Source organism: Neltuma alba, unplaced genomic scaffold, assembly GCF_004799145.2.
Source record: "Neltuma alba isolate B1F8T4 unplaced genomic scaffold, ASM479914v2 tig00012686_pilon, whole genome shotgun sequence".
NCBI lineage: Eukaryota > Viridiplantae > Streptophyta > Magnoliopsida > Fabales > Fabaceae > Neltuma > Neltuma alba.
Window position 1 is genome coordinate 59,736 of NW_021637115.1, and position 17,181 is coordinate 76,916.

A 17,181-nucleotide genomic window follows, 5' to 3' on the forward strand; every position below is an offset into this window, starting at 1 on the left:
GTTTATTATTTATAACTACCATTATTAGAAGGACTATCTTTAAAAAAATGGATAAATATGATAGACAAAGTAGATTGTAGTCTTATATTTAGGATTAAAATAAAAATCAAGTAAAGTATTTATTAAGGACGGGAGGAAGTATATTCTTTATTTGTGTGTATACATATTATATGTATGGGAATTTGAAGATAAAAACAGAAAGATATGACTCGTGGAAAAAATGTCATAGAAAACGATATTGCATAGCCATAGGTTGTCCGAATACGTTGAAGGTTTCTAAGTGTTCATTCCCCAACCAAGCATAAACATTTGAAATATGGTCCACATAAAAGCGTATGAAATTAAAAAAAATTGAAATCATCGGCTGCTACGACTTTGCTTTTCAATTTAATTACTAATTATATTAATTGATGTATTCACAAGGCCTAACATCCCTTAATTCCTTCCCATATAGGTTCCCACCGCCACCTATCACATCCATTATTATTGTACTCTTTAAATACTCTAGGGTTGAGTGGGGATGGGAATTTTTTTAAAAAAAAATTGATAAAGTTCAGTTTTAAAAAGTGAATATAAGTTAAAACGATTTGTGCACCTCGTATGTTAAAGTATTGAGTAAAAGTAAACCTTTTTGCATAGACTTTATGAATTTAAATATGACGATTAATTCCATGTTCACTGGTAGCTTCAATGTAATAGTTGCATTTTTTTTTGTCAAAACAAAAATGTAATATTTGCAAATTGGGAGGTACAATTATTTAACTTTAACTTGAAATTTCAAATCAAAAGATAAGATATATATATATATATATATAAAGATTTTATCAAACAAAATAGACTCATCCATTGGATGTTCATATAAATTTGAGTAGTTTAAATTTATTTTAATTTTATTAATATATATTTATGTTTTTCTCTTACTGCCCATTTTTCAAAAATAAATTTACTATTGCCTTTTATCTTAAATATAAAATCTAATTTTTAATACAAATTGAATTATAAAATAGATTTTATAGTTAGTATCAGGAATAATATTTAGAATTGTAATCCAAATTAAATTGGATGGAGGAATAACTATAAGATCTCAACAAAAAGGCTTAATTAGCCAAAAATTTGTTAGTCACACAGAGTTTATAATAACAAATTTCAACCAATAGGGGTTGGATCTAGCAGAAGGGGCTAGCCCCTCACAACGTGACGAATTAAGGTTCAAATTCTTACTGGGAGAGGTGTTCATATTTAGTGCCTGACAGTGTTTCGAATAAGATTGCCTCCAATAAGAGGCTACTTATGTTTTAGCAAAAAAAAAAAAAATTCAGTGTAGGAAATAACAACACATCTAAACTGTTCAATTGTTATTGAGATTTTTTTATAATTTAATTCCTTTCTTGGAATCTTATAGTAACTATCCCAATTAAATTTGATTGATCCAAATTTTATTATACTAATGAGCGCCTGCATTTGAGTAAACATTGCTGCCAATATGGTATGACTATTGGTATTGATTGTAATTTTTTATCATTATTTAATTTACTAATATTTAATCTTCCTTTTTACCCCCCTAATCAAGGACCTGAGAATATTTTTAGTACAGAAAGCAAGAGATTGAGTGACCAAAAGTTGAGTTGATGACAGCCGGACATTGCTTTCTTGTTTTTAGTAATGCCAAGGGGAGAGGTTTGTAAAGCGGAAACCATGGTCCATGACCAAGGGTACTGGGGGGCTGTTAGGCCAACAAGTTTAGCAAACAAAAGAGGATCATATTTCATTTCCTTCTCTCTTTTGGGGCGAGGATATTTTTGCCTTTAAAATATTCGTTAAGAAGTTATTATGAAAGTGTTAAAAAAAACAATAATCTTGCCTTACCCAATTTTAAAAATTAAAATTCACAGTTCACACAAGAAAATGATGGCAATGACGATATTATCCCCTTTTAATACTTCTAAGACAATATTAAATAAGAAAACTTCTTAATATTCATAACATCTTTTACAAATATTTTTAGAACAAAAAATACCCTTAACCTTTTCTTTTCATCTTTTAGTTTTTGAATTTTTATTATTTATTTATTTATCTAACAAATCCAAGAATATCCCTTGCCACTAGCTGGCAAGACTAATATCTTTTTGTAGTGAGGACAAAGGAAGGATTCTTCTAAACTATGTTTGCTCCATATATGAGAATTGAAATTCAAATCTCTGACCACTTGTTCAAGGGAAGAAAGACCGTAGCAACTCATGCCAATCTGAATTGGTTGAATATTTAATCTTAAGATGAATAAGGAAATTATGTTCAACCTTTGAAACAAAGCATCAATTCATGAACCTGAAATGTGTGGTTTGCCGTCTGAGAAGGTTTCTTTTTGATGACTTGCTTCTTTGATTCCTTCAGTATACAAATATGTAAATGAGTGGTCACAATTTAACTTGAAGCGTCAGCATTATACAACAATGTGCCAGCTTCGATTCACATTTCTTGATTCTTAGTTATGGTATTGGATCAAGCAAATGTGCATGAATCCAGATAATTAAGTGCTCATTCCTCCTTAAAATAACAATGTTCTCGAGATTGCTGTTCCTGTAACTTGAGCTATCTTGGTGGGAACAAAGTGAAGATGTTAAGTAAAAATGCGTGTTGTTTATGTATTTGTTTAATAAGGTATCCTCCGATCTTTAATATAGGACCCAATTCTTGAGTTAGTTTTGGTCCTAAATATAAGACCCATTTCTCATATTTATCAATTTTCTCTAAATTACCCCTATGGATACTCCATCAACCATGATCAAATAGAAGAAGGAGATGAGGTATTAAGAAAGATGATTATGGTATTTTAGGAAAAATGTGTCATTTTTCTTATAATTAACTAACTTACCTAACTTCCTTAATCTAATCAAATTAGTTAAATTGGTCTTATATTAAGGACGGAGGAGTATTTCGCATGTTATTAAAACTCAATTTTAGTTTGTGAGTTCGAATCTCATTACTGATAATATAAAAACTTTATTCTGATTTGTAAATACTTCTATAAATATCTTTTGAGTATGAAGGTATACTCTGATTTTAGTAAACCATCGGACTCAACTAAACCAAACTTTAGTTTATTAAAAAAAAAGAAGACTTGATTTGGGTTGCTTGATCTGACTAGTTAACCAGCTGGGTTTTTAACAAGTTTGATTAAGGATTTTGGACAAGTTAATAACATGAGATAGCCTCGTTTTGAGTTAAGAAAATAGTAGTCCATCATATTTGTGTTTTAGTAACACTCTTATATTGGATTATGTGTGGTTTATACATGAATATTCTATTTATTGTTTAATTATTATCTTTTTATTTAAATATTACTCTCTTCAAAATTATATATTAAACTTTTTTATATTTTAATTAGATTATATTCCTCTGGTTTTAAATATAAAACACATTTTGTAGTATAAATTATATTATAAAATAGGTTTTATATTTAGTACTGAAAGAGTATTATTCAATCGTGAACGATCTAACACTGTTGTTCATGTCTAAACCACAACCTCAATTGATTTAATAACCGGTCTGTTTTTCAAAACCTTTGTATTTAGAGATAAAATGAAAAAAGGACGTGAAAACTTTTTGTTTAAATATAAACTAAAGCTATATATAAATAAAGAGAAAAACAGTCATACAAATTAACAAACCTAAGAAACAATCTAAGTTATGCCCGAATATAATTTGTGGTTATATTTGTATGTGATCACTGAGTTGTGAAATCTATTTTAAACATAATAGGCTTGCTAAGTACTAATCTAAACTCTTTTAATTAATACAAAAAATTAATATTACATGTAGAATAACTTTAAAAAAAATTGGGTTGTGGATTTGGGGGATGAGCTGTCCATCTTAGTTGTCCCCTCAAACTTTTTCTACTTCTGAAGTATTTCCTTCCTCTTTCCTTTTACCATTAGATCCTATCTAAAATAAGTAAAATTTTGATATTTTATGAATAAAAAACAATGCAGTTTTAAAATTTTTTATGATTTTTTTTAAAAAAACCGTAATGCACCAATTTTGAAGTATTTTGTTTGAAAAATAATAAAAAATTGAAACCTCCACTATTTTTTGCGCATAAGATATAATTATTTCTCTCATTTTATGTAGAATCTAATTATAAAAAGAAATAATAAAAAAATTTGGAAAGTAGGAAGAACTTGAGAATTTAGGAGCTCCCACCCAAATCCATTGTCGAAGTCTTAATTCTGACTTTGCAGAATCCGCAGTCGTCGTTTGAAATGGATCGCAGCTTTCGATCTATGAATTGTCCCTCTCATGAAGGCATAGGTAACAGCTAAGCGCCCATTCGCCCAAGCAAATTGCAGTTTCCTACTTGCTTCATGGCCCCCACTTCCTATTAAACTTCCTTTCCACTTCGCTTTTATTAACTTTTTCCCAAATTATTGTCTAAACCATAATTCAAGCTAGAGTGATATATGTAGATGATGTAATTGACACAAATTAGATAATTCAAGATTTGTGTTCTTTTCTCAATGAACACTAATATTACAAAACACAACTTCAAATGAACAACACACAACTTCAAGATTTGAGGCTCTCTGATGTAAGGGGATGGTTAGATTGGCTTTTCAGAAATACTTTTACGGATTTCAAGCTAAGCATATGGGAAGAGTTTTATTACGATTTGTATGAAAGTATTTTTTTGAAGTAATTTTTGGGATTTTCTCACATGCGAAGACTCATAGCACATTTCCAGTAAATTTTTGGAACGACGAACTGTGAAGTAATATGTGTCTACTTGTCATTTTCCTGGTAAAACATACATCCATTATCTGGAAAAATGTACTTTTTCTAAGTTCAATCTACTGCCCATATGGTCTTTGTGACAACTCAGAAGCATAGAAATATCCGTTCGGATGGACAAAGATGGACAACACTATGAGGTGGAAATTACAAAATATGCATCTTTTATTCTTAATATGTCCCCTCACTTTTTCCCATGTATTTACGGCTAATGTAAGAAGGAAAAGTAAAGCTTAATCTCTCAGCTCAAGCAAAAAACAGAGATAAAACCAAAAGCTAGCGAAACATATAAGAGTTGAGTCAACAAATAAGATCGTTCTAGGAAGATCCTCATCAATAAATACAGGAAGTGGGGAGACTGATCTGTCTCAGTCAACAATCACATGAAACTTTCTCAGTGGAAACAGATGTGGAGGAGGACTGAATAGCAGCGAAGAATCTGCCGACTGAAAATGGAGGTGCAAATGGGCGAGGAAGATTGCTGGAACTTGCTAGCATTAGAACAACCGATGACATAGTGGGCCTATCTTGTGGGTTCTCTTGAACACATAGAAGCCCAATATGGATCCATCTCAAAGCTTCATCCTTATCAGCACAAGTTTTGACCAATTCACTCTCCACAAGTTCAAGTCCTTTGCCTTCATTCCAGAGTCGCCATGCCTGTTCAAACTCTCACAAAGGTTAGATGATTTTATTTATTTATTTATTTATTATATAATACTACTTTTAACCTTATTTCTCCATAAGGGGACAAAGGAAAAAAGAGCTTACGTGGGAAAGAAGACTTAAACCACGTTCTGGTTGGTAGAAGCCGGTGTTTCTTTTTCCACTGATAATTTCTAGCATGATGACACCAAAGCTGTAAACATCCGACTTGATGGAAAATACTCCCTCTAAGGCATATTCAGGTGCCATATATCCACTATAGAATGTTTAAGAAGCCTTTAGCAAGTCAGGCGGATAAGCAATAAGAGTAAACACCTTTTAGGTGCTATTCAGTTTAGATAATAGAGCAAATTAGCGATGAAAAAACATCAACGCTATGCACATTCAATTTCTGTGTAAGGGTATTATTGATTCTGCTGAAAGGAACAATACAATGGTGAATAATTTTGAATAAACATTATGTAGGATGTGTGACATTTGGATGTAAGTTGAGTTGTGAGAATCATAAATACTTACTATGTACCAATAACTCTTTCGGTACTAGCTTGATTTTGATTGCTGCCAAAAATTCTAGCTGTTCCAAAATCGGAAATTTTTGCATTCATCTCTTCGTCTAGTAACACATTGCTTGCTTTTAGATCTCTGTGGATAATTTTTAGTCTTGAGTCCTCATGCAGGTACAGAAGTCCTCTTGCAATTCCCTTTATAATATTCCTCCTCTTGGCCCAATCTAGTTGTTGACGTTTTGTTCGATCTGCTTAAAAGGAAGATCCTTATTAATAACAAGCAGATATAGATATTTAGGTAATCAAAAGAGGGAGAGAAAACGAACCAAACAAGAAGGTGTCAAGGCTGGTGTTGGGCATGTATTCATAGACTAGAAGCTTTTCATTTTCTTCCAGACACAACCCCAAAAGCCTCACAAGATTTTTGTGTTGAAGTTTTGCTATCAATGTCACTTCATTTTTGAATTCTTCAAGGCCTTGCCCTGATTTGAATGAAAGCCTTTTAACTGCTACCTCCTTGCCATTACTCAACATCCCCTGCATGTATACTAGATTTTAATCACAATCTAGAAATATGAAAAAAAAAGAGAGGCTAGTTTTCTCTTTTCTGGCGAAAATGAGCACTGACATATCTTTGGAAAGTGTAGTTCATTCACAGTCGTTGGTTTTAAAGTTTGCAAAATAGTCCCTGGAGGTGTTATCAAAATAATTATCATGTTTAATCATTCTCTTGGTGTCTACAATGTCATTCAAATTTCAATTTGATTTTTAACGTTTGTAATTAAATCTCTACAATTTTTTGCCTCCTATGTTAAGTGAGTTGGACGATAAATTGTGCACATTTATAGTGTCAGGACGGCAGATGGTTGATTAAGGTGAATGATCCATTTAGTTCACGAAAATTAATCATTACTAATGCAACCTCCACATCATACAATTGAATTGAATAGACTCAGGCAAGAAAGTTTGCTCTCCAACCTTGAAAACGAGTCCAAATCCTCCTTTCCCAAGTTTGGCTTCTTCTGAGAAATAGTTTGTAGCAACCTTAATGGTCTTCAAACTAAAGTTTTGAACTTCACCATCGTACTCATCTTTTGATGTTCCTTTCTCTTTAGAGTAGTGCTTCTTTGAAGTCCCCGACTTCTGCAACAGGATTTCATCAGTTGTTTTTCCCCCTGGATAAAAAAACTGGTTAGAAAGTTAGAGAGTTATAGCAACTACATCAAAATTTTAGTGCGTGTGAAAAGTAGAAAAATATAAATCAGGCTTCGCTCTCATCATGTAACATATCTTTTGACCTGAGGATCAGAGAGGAAAGAAGTGGGGTTCACTGATGTAGAACAAACACGGTGGATATAAGTCCCACCTTGTTCCTCTCTTTATCTCTTCAAACTTCAAGTAAAATAAACTTCAGAGGATCTTGATCCTTCTCATCACATACCTTTAAGTCTTCTTTTCCTGTGAAAACATACATAACTTGCAAAACCCAAAAAAGCTGCAGCCATTGCAACTGGTACGAGTATAACTACACTGGCTCTAAGGTTTGATGTGAAATCTTCTGCAGAACCTGCTCTTCCACGAATTGTGTCAGTATAGATGTGGAATCTTAGCCAACTTTAAGCATCAACCATATTCTTAAGGGAAAAAAGAAAAAATGGGTAGTTATAGTATGTATTTTTAAATATTCATCCTTTTTAATTGATTTTGGGATTGAGATACAAACTTAGATTGACTCAAACTTCCGAAGAAACTAAAACATTAGAGGCTGAGAATATATCTACCTGCATCATCTGGCTGGTTCATTGGTGGTATAGGGGCAATCTCTGGTCCCAAGATTTGCTGATAGAATATGTAATTTTCATGCCTGATATTGCAACTTGGACCAAATATTTGCCAACCAGCCTTCTGTTGGCGAAACTTCTGTGCTTCTACCATTAATTTTGACAAACAGAAGCTGCATGAACTACTATTTAAGTCTCTTGTGCACTGCACAAGACCATATCGATGCTCAGAACTATTTGTCACCACCTCTGAACCGTTTGCTCTGAACAGCATAGATGTATTTGTCGCTTCTTTTATGAGTTGGTAAATCAGAGCTAGCGCATCGACATCAGGTTGATTGAGTGAAGTTCTATTTCTCTGATTCCACATGAGTTTCTGAGGCTTAATTTGTGCCACTCCAAAGAAGTTCTTTGGAGAGTATCTGAGCATGCACTGATCATACCAGATGATTGCACTTGGGTTATATGCACATTTGATTTTGATTTCTCGAGTTGCAACTTTGATACAATTTTGGCAGGTTTGAACGGAAACATCTCCCCTGCAAAGGTAGAGGCCATAAAGATTACGTGAAAAATCTTTGTAAAAGCTGTGAAGGGATGATTTGGAAGACAAATAATTCAAGAGGAAAGTGAGATTGGATTTGAATTTTGCAGGATTTCTGCTACTAGGTAGTTTATCACAGGCCTTATAAAGGTAGGTTATCTGGGAGTTATGGGGGATGATGAACACAGAAACTGAGAGTAAAATCAGAAGTAAATTTCTGCTGTTTAGGGAGGGAAACATTTTCACCTTAGGCTTCTTTGGTTAATTTGTTACGATGGATATGAAGCCTTTCACTGATGGAAAGAAGTAAACGGAAGGCCTGTATGTCTCTTTCAGCTCCATGTTGCCTCTGGGGAGCACCCAAATGTTAATTGTTTGTTTATAACTGCCAATGCTTCATGGTTATGAACTGAACCAATCTAAATGAACCTCCTTCTCTGATATTTTAATATTATCTTTTCTCTTGGCTTCTTTTTCGAAATGTTATCACTGTTTCCTTTAGTTTAATCTCACCAAAAAAAAAAAGAGGGGAAAGAAAAATACTAATTCCTTTGGATATTGACGGGGGGTCAAAATCAATATGGTGCACCGCAAGGTTAATAAAATTTTGTTGTGGCCAGAACTTTGATTGAGGGGCAAACACCAGCAGATTGTAATTGATGGGTGGAAACTACAAAAATAAAAAGGTCAATACCATGTTTAGTCCCTAAAATTTGATTTTGGTTTAGATCTTGAAATTTGAAACAATGGTTTTGGTACTTAAAACCTTGTTTTAGCAACCCAAAACACTGTTTCAGAGTCAAAAAAGTCTTAGGTGGATCAAAACAACGTCAAATTCTAAGGATCAAAATCAAAATGAGCTTAAACTTTAGAGACCAAAGATGATATTAACGCAAAATAAAATTATCAATGACTTGCAGGCCTTTTGGCTAAGGTCAAGTGTAGTATTTGTTCTTGTCAATTTATTTTCTGACCCAGTGTCCATTGGCTCACATGTTATTAAAATAACACTGATTTCCCATTAGTCCTATTGAGGAATTGAGATTTGTTAATGCGTGGTGGACGAGACAGATTGATAAGGAAACAAAAGAAAGAAAGATACAGGGCAGCAGGAGCAGTTAAACACAGCCAACCGGAAAGGTTTTGAACCAATGAGAAGAGGAGGGGACAACAAAGCGCCAAAAACTATTTGTGGATAGATATTTGAGAGTCGAGATAGAATTTCTTTAATGAAAGATCCAATCAAGCAGGTTGGACGATTATCATCATCAAAAGAAAGGAGATCCTAAAAGCATTTATCTTATTTAAATCAATTTGAAGCAAGATTCTTTCTTTTCCAAATTTTTAAGGCTTCCATCAGAAGAGAAGGTTATTTAGATGGACAACAGACGTTCTCTCCTGGATATCACAAATCGACATTATTTGGCATTCACAAAATTTCCTAGTTCAGGTACTGATCACTAGTGGTAAAAGAGCATCCCTTTTGCACTACAAAGGAAGAAAGGAGTTCACAAAGACATCATCAAGAAGGATATTTGGCAGCTGTCCCTACCATGTTTTGTCTACAAGTTAGAATCTAGTAGTTACATGAGTTACTGTCAGATTCTCATGAACTTGTTGCAATTGAGTTTTACTGCCAAAACGGGACATTTTAAAAGAACTAGGAAGCATGCAGAAAATGCAGGTTAGAAGGATATTGGAAGTGAGAGAGAGTAGCTGTTAAGTCGTTTCGTTTTTCATGGGGGCATGCTTGAATAGTTACGAAGGGTGACCAAAGGAGTTGGGAAGATTGGGCTTCTCAGAGGATTGTCACTTATTAGAGTTATTATCAATATTTTTCATCGCAAGTTCAATCGACCAAGTGTTCATACACAAACGCTGTTGTTGGTAAACATACAAGTGGCATAAAGATTCTGGAAGTTCACAAAGTTGCATTCAAACTTGTACAAGCAGCAAGGAAGGAACTGAACAGCTTTTGTTTCGATTCTACACCAACATTTGTGGTGGTGTTGCACGATTAAGAGGGCTTCGAGCATCTGAACGCCTAAACCTGCAAGAAAAGCTATTTTCTTTATTGCTTCCTTCATCATCCGTCAAAATCCCTATTGACTACACATGAACTACTGAATAGGGTGGGTCTTCCCATGCTCATGGAATTGGAGAATGCTTTCATTATATTGGCAATCATGAAGTATTGTTTTTCTTCATAAACCATATTGTAAACTGGTAATTGAGGCTCATAAGTTTAACTTCCACACTTGCATTTGCAAAGAAAATTTCTTCTTTATCATGGGGTTCTCATCATCAAGCAGGACTAGAGCTGGTAATATGGATTGGATGGGGTTCTCATCATCAATCAGGACTAGAGCTGGTAATATGGATTGGACCCGCGGGTCCAACCCGCCAACCCGTAAAAAATGGCGGGTTAGGGTTGGTCAAAAGCCAACCTGCCACTACCTTGAAAAACATAACCCGCACCGCCATAACCTGAACCCGCAGCGGGTTGGCCCACCAACCCGCGGGTTAACCTACCTATTTTTTTTAAATAAGATAATAAAAGCAAAAGTAAAGCAGACTTTCACTTCAAACTTTATTGTCATTAGAAATAATTAGATAAAGAGGGTTATTCAGTATTGCTCATTGGTTTTATTGAAAAAAAAAAGTGTAAACTTGTGTATTATCATGTTGAAAAATTGGATAATCATATACTATTTGTATTTTATTGTGTTGTAATTTTTATTTGGATGTTTGTAATATTTTATATCATCTCTAGTGTTTTTATTTTGTATTATATATAATTGTTAACACTTAAAAAAATAAGAAAAATTATTTTTAAAAAAAGCAAGAAAAAAAATAAAAATTCTGGCCGGTTGATGGGTTAGGGTTGGCAAAATGCCAATCTGTCAGAAAACGGGCCTTTTGAGCCCGCACCGCATAACCCGCCACGGGCCAACCCACAACCCGCGGGTTGGCCCGTTTTACCAGCCCTAATATGGACTGTTCAGATTGATTTTGGATGGTCCAAATCTAATTTAATTTTAATTTTTATATTTGAAATAACTGTTTAGTTTAATATATACGGAATCTGAAAATAAAGATGCTCTTATAATGGCTACTTTTCAACATCTAAAAATAAAGATGTTCTTATAAATTGAAAATTTTAAATTTGGATGACACAATCTCGTCACCGTGACAAGTATTACGTGCCTATTGCTATGATGAATAGTGAATGTAGACCTTACCTTTTAGCAAGGATATAGCTTAGTTATTGAGGCCTCATCTATTGATAATATGTCAGAAGTTTTACTATTTTGTTCACTTGAGGCTGTTGGCACAGAGCTATGCTCCTCAGATTTGATGTGTGATAAACTGTTTTTATTCATAAAAAATGCAGGCTGCAAGGGTTCTGGAAGAGAGAAAGAGTCGCTCTCAAGCATGAGCAAAACTGAAGCCATGGTTGGTCTATTAAAAGCCCTTTCTTGAACACAGAGCAATCCAATGTGAATGCATCTCAATATTTCACTTCTTGAACTATCATTTAATGTGGGATCTACAATATTTGATGATGTTCCTTTCCTCCAGTTTTTCTATGCCTGCAAGAAGTTGTTTAATTGCAAAAAATTTCAAGTAATCTAATATAGTTAATTTTTTAAACTTAGTTCTAGGGACAAGAAGTTAAATAATGAAAAGAAGGAAAACATACAAAGCTTGGAAGGTGCTCAATATTCTCCCCATCATGGATGCCACCATTCTTTTGGCCCCTTACAATCTCAAGAATTAGTACGCCAAAACTAAACACATCTGACTTTATAGAGACTCGTCCATATCTTGCATACTCTGGTGCCATATACCCTTTGCAAGTTAAAATGATCAAATACCATCACATTCAAGTGCTTGCTCTCTTGTTTTGTTTGTTATGTCGGGTCCTTAGTAAGTAGCTTTATCAAATTGTTACACTTACAAGGTTCCCACAATTCGATTTGTCTTGGCTTGAGATTCATCAATAGAAAATAATTTTGCCATACCAAAATCCGATATTTTAGGATTCATCTTTGCGTCCAACAGAATATTACTTGCTTTAAGATCTCGGTGAATAATTCGCTGTTGGGAATCCTCATGGAGATAATGAAGTCCTCGAGCAACGCCATTTATTATATTGAAATGTGTTCCCCAATCCAAATATCCACGTTTAATAGGGTCTACATGTTTCAAATCAAGATATAAACATCTAAAGATTTATCAAGATTGTTCCTCATTTATTCACACAACAAAAAGTGAGGTGATTTTTGTTTAAAGAGAATTTCATACCAAATATGAAGTAATCAAGGCTTCCATTAGCAAGAAGTTCATAGATAAGGAGTCGTTCTTTCTCTTCCAAACAAAAACCAAGCAGCTGAACTAAATTTCGGTGTTGAAGCTTAGCCATCAACAGCACTTCATTCTTGAATTCAGTATCTCCCTGCCCAGAAACCCCAGACAACCTTTTGACAGCAATATTTTGTCCATTGGAGAGCTTGCCCTGAAGTTGACCAAGAACCAAGATTTATTGTAATTAGACTTGGAACTGATATTTATTTAACATGACATTGTTATATCCTAACCTTATAAACAGGTCCAAATCCACCTTGCCCAAGCTTATTTGCATCAGAGAAGGAATTTGTAGCGACTTCGATGGTTTTAAAGTTGAACTGTATTGATTCAGCAGGCTTAATTTCATTATTGTTAGCTTCAAGTTCACCTGGTACAGAGGAATTTGAGCTAGTCGTTGTAATTATGTCACTGGATTTTTCATGGCTACCATATTGATTGGATGTATGTGCACTTACTTTGAATAGCTGTTCGCAGTTTCCTTCCTTTTGCAACATAAACCCCAACGAGGCTAAGCAGTACCACAAAGCCGACTATAGGCGCAATTATCTCAATGACAACTAGTGACTTACTGTGTTTTCCTAAGAAAAAAGATCACGTTCATTAATCAACAATAATTAATAAAATAAAAAGATTCATAATGAAACATGTTGGGTGTTTTTTTTGACCGGGGAAATGTATTCCAGTAGAACCAAAAAAGGTTACAAGGGAAAAGAAAGTTACTACACAAAACAAAAACACAGGCCCAAACAATAAAGCCCACAAAACAATCATGTTGGATATGTAAAGCCCACGAAACAATAAACACTTATAGTTTGATTGAATTTTGGTATTAATCAATTTTTTAAACTCAAGACCCTTGACGTGGCACTTCTTTTTTCTTTCTTTATTTTTTGTCCTGATGAGACTGTACATTTTTAGAAAATTAGTTGCAAATTATTTTATAGTCAATAGTGAACTGTGTGGATATGCACCATGCTGAATTTTATACAAAATTAGTTAATAATAAATTGGGAACGATAAGTGTCAAATCGTTGCAAGAAGTATTTCTAAAAGCCAGAACATTAGTTGCAAAATTTCACGTATCATCTAAAATTCTGGAAACTTAGTGTAAAATTTCTATATCTATATGTATTAAAGATTGTTTTACTTTTCCATGTTACAAGTTGGAATATCATTTGTAAATTTTTCACATATTAGTGTCAAGTTTTGGAAAGTTAACAAAAAATTTTGAAAATATTTATTGAAAAGATTTACATATAGTCTTCTGCAAACTGATATTCATATAATGATTTATAATTGATTTTTTTTTGTAAAAATTATACATGGAACATTTTTGAAGAGTAGTTATGGAGTTTGGTGTCATTATTAAGGATTAGAAGTCCTTAACTGAAAATTTGACATTTTGTAGTAACAAATTTAAATTAAATTACCATATAGGTGTCAACTCCAGTGTCATTCCCTCGTTCCCCTATGGATAAGGATTAGATGGTATTTTTGTCTTTGCCTATTTTTATGGAAAAGAAAGTTTTTAATGAAGATAAAATACCTAAATTTCAATTTGATCCTATAAACTTAACAAATCTCTAATAAGATCATAGGATTTCTAAATATGTGTCTTTTGCTAAATTACTTTTCGTTTATTTCTTCTTTCTAAGTTGCCTCTATTGACAATCGGCCGCCACTCCCATCAGCACTAGCTGAAGCTCCGACAATCTCCCAGTGTTAGAGCTTCGGTCACTAGGACTTCTATCGTGACGGGTTCACTAAAACTTCGGCCACAAGTGGGGTAGCCTTTTTTCTTGTTTTTTTTTTTCTTTTAATTTTTTTTAAAGAAGGGCGAGGAGCAATGTCGTAAAATAAAAGTACAAGATTCTCAAATTCCAGATTCATCCTCATGATCTAATATAATGAGAGATTTGTTGAATTTGATGGGCCAATTAATTTGGAATTTGAACATTTTTGTTGGATTTAAATGTGGGATTGTTCATATTTTTATTTCGTTTTTTTTTTAATTAAAGGATAGCACTAATGGTTTTTCTCTTTTTTTTTTTTGGTTTTTTCCGACGAGAAGTAGCCCTAACAGTTTAAGATTGAAAAGTACCAAAAAAACAACGAGAAACTGTTAATTCAAGAAAAGTTGAAAAGTACCCTGTGACGATGTCATATAGACGGAACGAGGAGAAACTAGCGGTGCCGGTGCCGGTGCCGGTGCTGATACTGAAATTGGTACATCAGCCGTAGCTTCATAGAATCTGTAACTCTCAAATCTGATATTGCAGCTCGGTTTAAAAACTCTGCCTCCCGCGCTACCATTACAACATTCTGGAATTTTCGAGATAGCACCGTCCAAGCAATTACGACACTCCGACTCATCCAAATCAGGCATGCACTGAACAACACCGTATATCTTCCTCCCACCCGATCCTGCTTCAGTATTCCCGGCGGCGAATTTCCGGCTAGAGTCACCGGACGCTGCTTTCCGACTCAGACTCCCAAGTAAGCCATTCACACCTAGCTTATACTGATTCCAACTTGTTATATTATCCCTCACGCTCCTATCGTAGATAGCGGAATATTACATATCCTGAGTAGAACAATAGGCACTCGTCGTATATTGAAATAGCGCTGCTGTAACCATAACAGGAATGCGTGACGGTGGTGGAATTTCTGAGGCAGTCGCGGCAGGGGGTCGGAGTAACATCTGCTCGGCAGAGTCCGATTGCGTAGACTGTGTCTGGGGATTGACCGTAAGAGGGATTGTAGAAGCCATAATCGACGTTAGGGTTTGAAGTGATTTTGGATAGTAGGATGTTGAGGTTGAACTGGTAGGTGCTGTTTGGCGCATAGGTTCCAAAGGAAGTGAAGCAGTAGTCATAGAAATGCGAATGGAGAAGAAGAAGAGTACGAAAGGAGGTGGTTCTCACAGAATCAATAGCCATTGGTGCTCTGAGTAGGCTGAGGAGACTGGGTCAGTTAGTGTATGAAACGGAAGGGCATAGTCTCAACGCAAGGAAGATATTTATAAAGCTTGTTTGGCGTTCAGTTTTCAAAGCAGTTTTTTGTTTTAAAAAAACTAAAGAAAAAACATATAAAAACATGTTTGAAAATGTATTTTTGGTTGTGTTAAAAATAAAAAAAGTCAATTTATTTTAAAAGACGAGAAAAAATCAGAACATCTTTTTTATGTTTTGTTACGTTTTGTTTTACGAAATTAGATAAGAGGGGAGAAGAATATTATATTTTCGATCATAATCATGCTAATCGAAAGATATTATTTCTCCTTTCATTTTAACATTTTATAAAAGTATTATTATAATTATACTTAAAAAATACATAAGTTTGTTTAAAGTGTCAAAATTTGATCTAAACAAAACTGTAATAAAAAAAAGTAAAAAAAATCCATTAATAATTGTCCGTTCAAATCAAATTTTAACAGTCTAAGTTTATTTATACATTCATGCATGTAGAATCATAATAGTATTTTTATAAGATGTTACATTTGTACCATTAAAATTTTAATTCAATAGTGTGAAAGAAAAAGGAGAGACGATCCATTCCTTTTCCTTGCGTGTTATTTTGGTTCAGAAAAAATTGGAGAAGAAGAATGCGAGCACGTTGAGAAGAAGAATATGAAGGTCTATCTTCATATGACTAATTCATCATTTTTGATGTTATTTCTATTTCTAAAAATCAGTACAAGAGAAAATTCTCTTCCTTTTTCTGGCTATCCATATAAATATATATATATATATATATATATATATATATATATAAAGTAGCTTCGATGAGTTCGGTTTTGTACTGTATATGCTTTAAGTGCGTCATCCATGATGAAGCTTGATCTCATTAGTCAGGCTTGTGAATTATTCCTCCGATCCTTAATATAAGACCTATTTAATTAATTTGATTAGATTAAGGAAGTTAGGTAAGTTAGTCAATTATAAAAAATATGACATATTTTTCCTAAAACACCAAAATCATCTTTTTTAATATTCTCTCTCTCTTTTCTCTTTGATTATAGTTGAAAAAGTATCTATAAGGATAATTTAGAAAAAAATAGATAAATATGAGAAATAAGTCTTATATTTAGGATCAAAATTAACTCTACAATTAGATCATATATTAAGAATTGGAGGAGTACTTCGTTCCAGAGTCTTCAGTCAACGAAAGAAAATAATTCAACAGATTATATTCTGGTGGGCGTTTTTTCTCAGAGCCGGAAATAGTATTATAGAACCAAGATGAACATACGCGTAACTAAAAGTACCGCAAGAAGTGCAAGCAAACTTTGGTCCACAAGTTTACTAGCTAGCTTTGCTCCCATAAAAGAAAGAGTGGATTAGGCCTTAAGAATCATTTAAGAGAAGGGGAAAAATGGTATAAACGTGTCTTATGTGGCAGCAAACACCTATCGAGTCATGATACAGAAAATGAGACGAGGGGGATGAGTGTGTGAACGTGGTGACTTTGTGCTGAAAATCAAGGGATATGTAGTGTGACGAATTTTGGACATGGCTTGTAAATAAAA

The 17,181-nt window shown here is 33.8% G+C and overlaps 2 pseudogenes; one reads left to right on the top strand and one right to left on the bottom strand.

Moving 5' to 3' along the window:
* Positions 1-5,157: 5,157 nt before the first annotated feature.
* On the bottom strand, positions 5,158-15,655 carry LOC114729852 (cysteine-rich receptor-like protein kinase 4; annotated as a pseudogene).
* LOC114729859 (uncharacterized) lies at positions 9,192-9,298 on the top strand (annotated as a pseudogene).
* Positions 15,656-17,181: the final 1,526 nt, after the last annotated feature.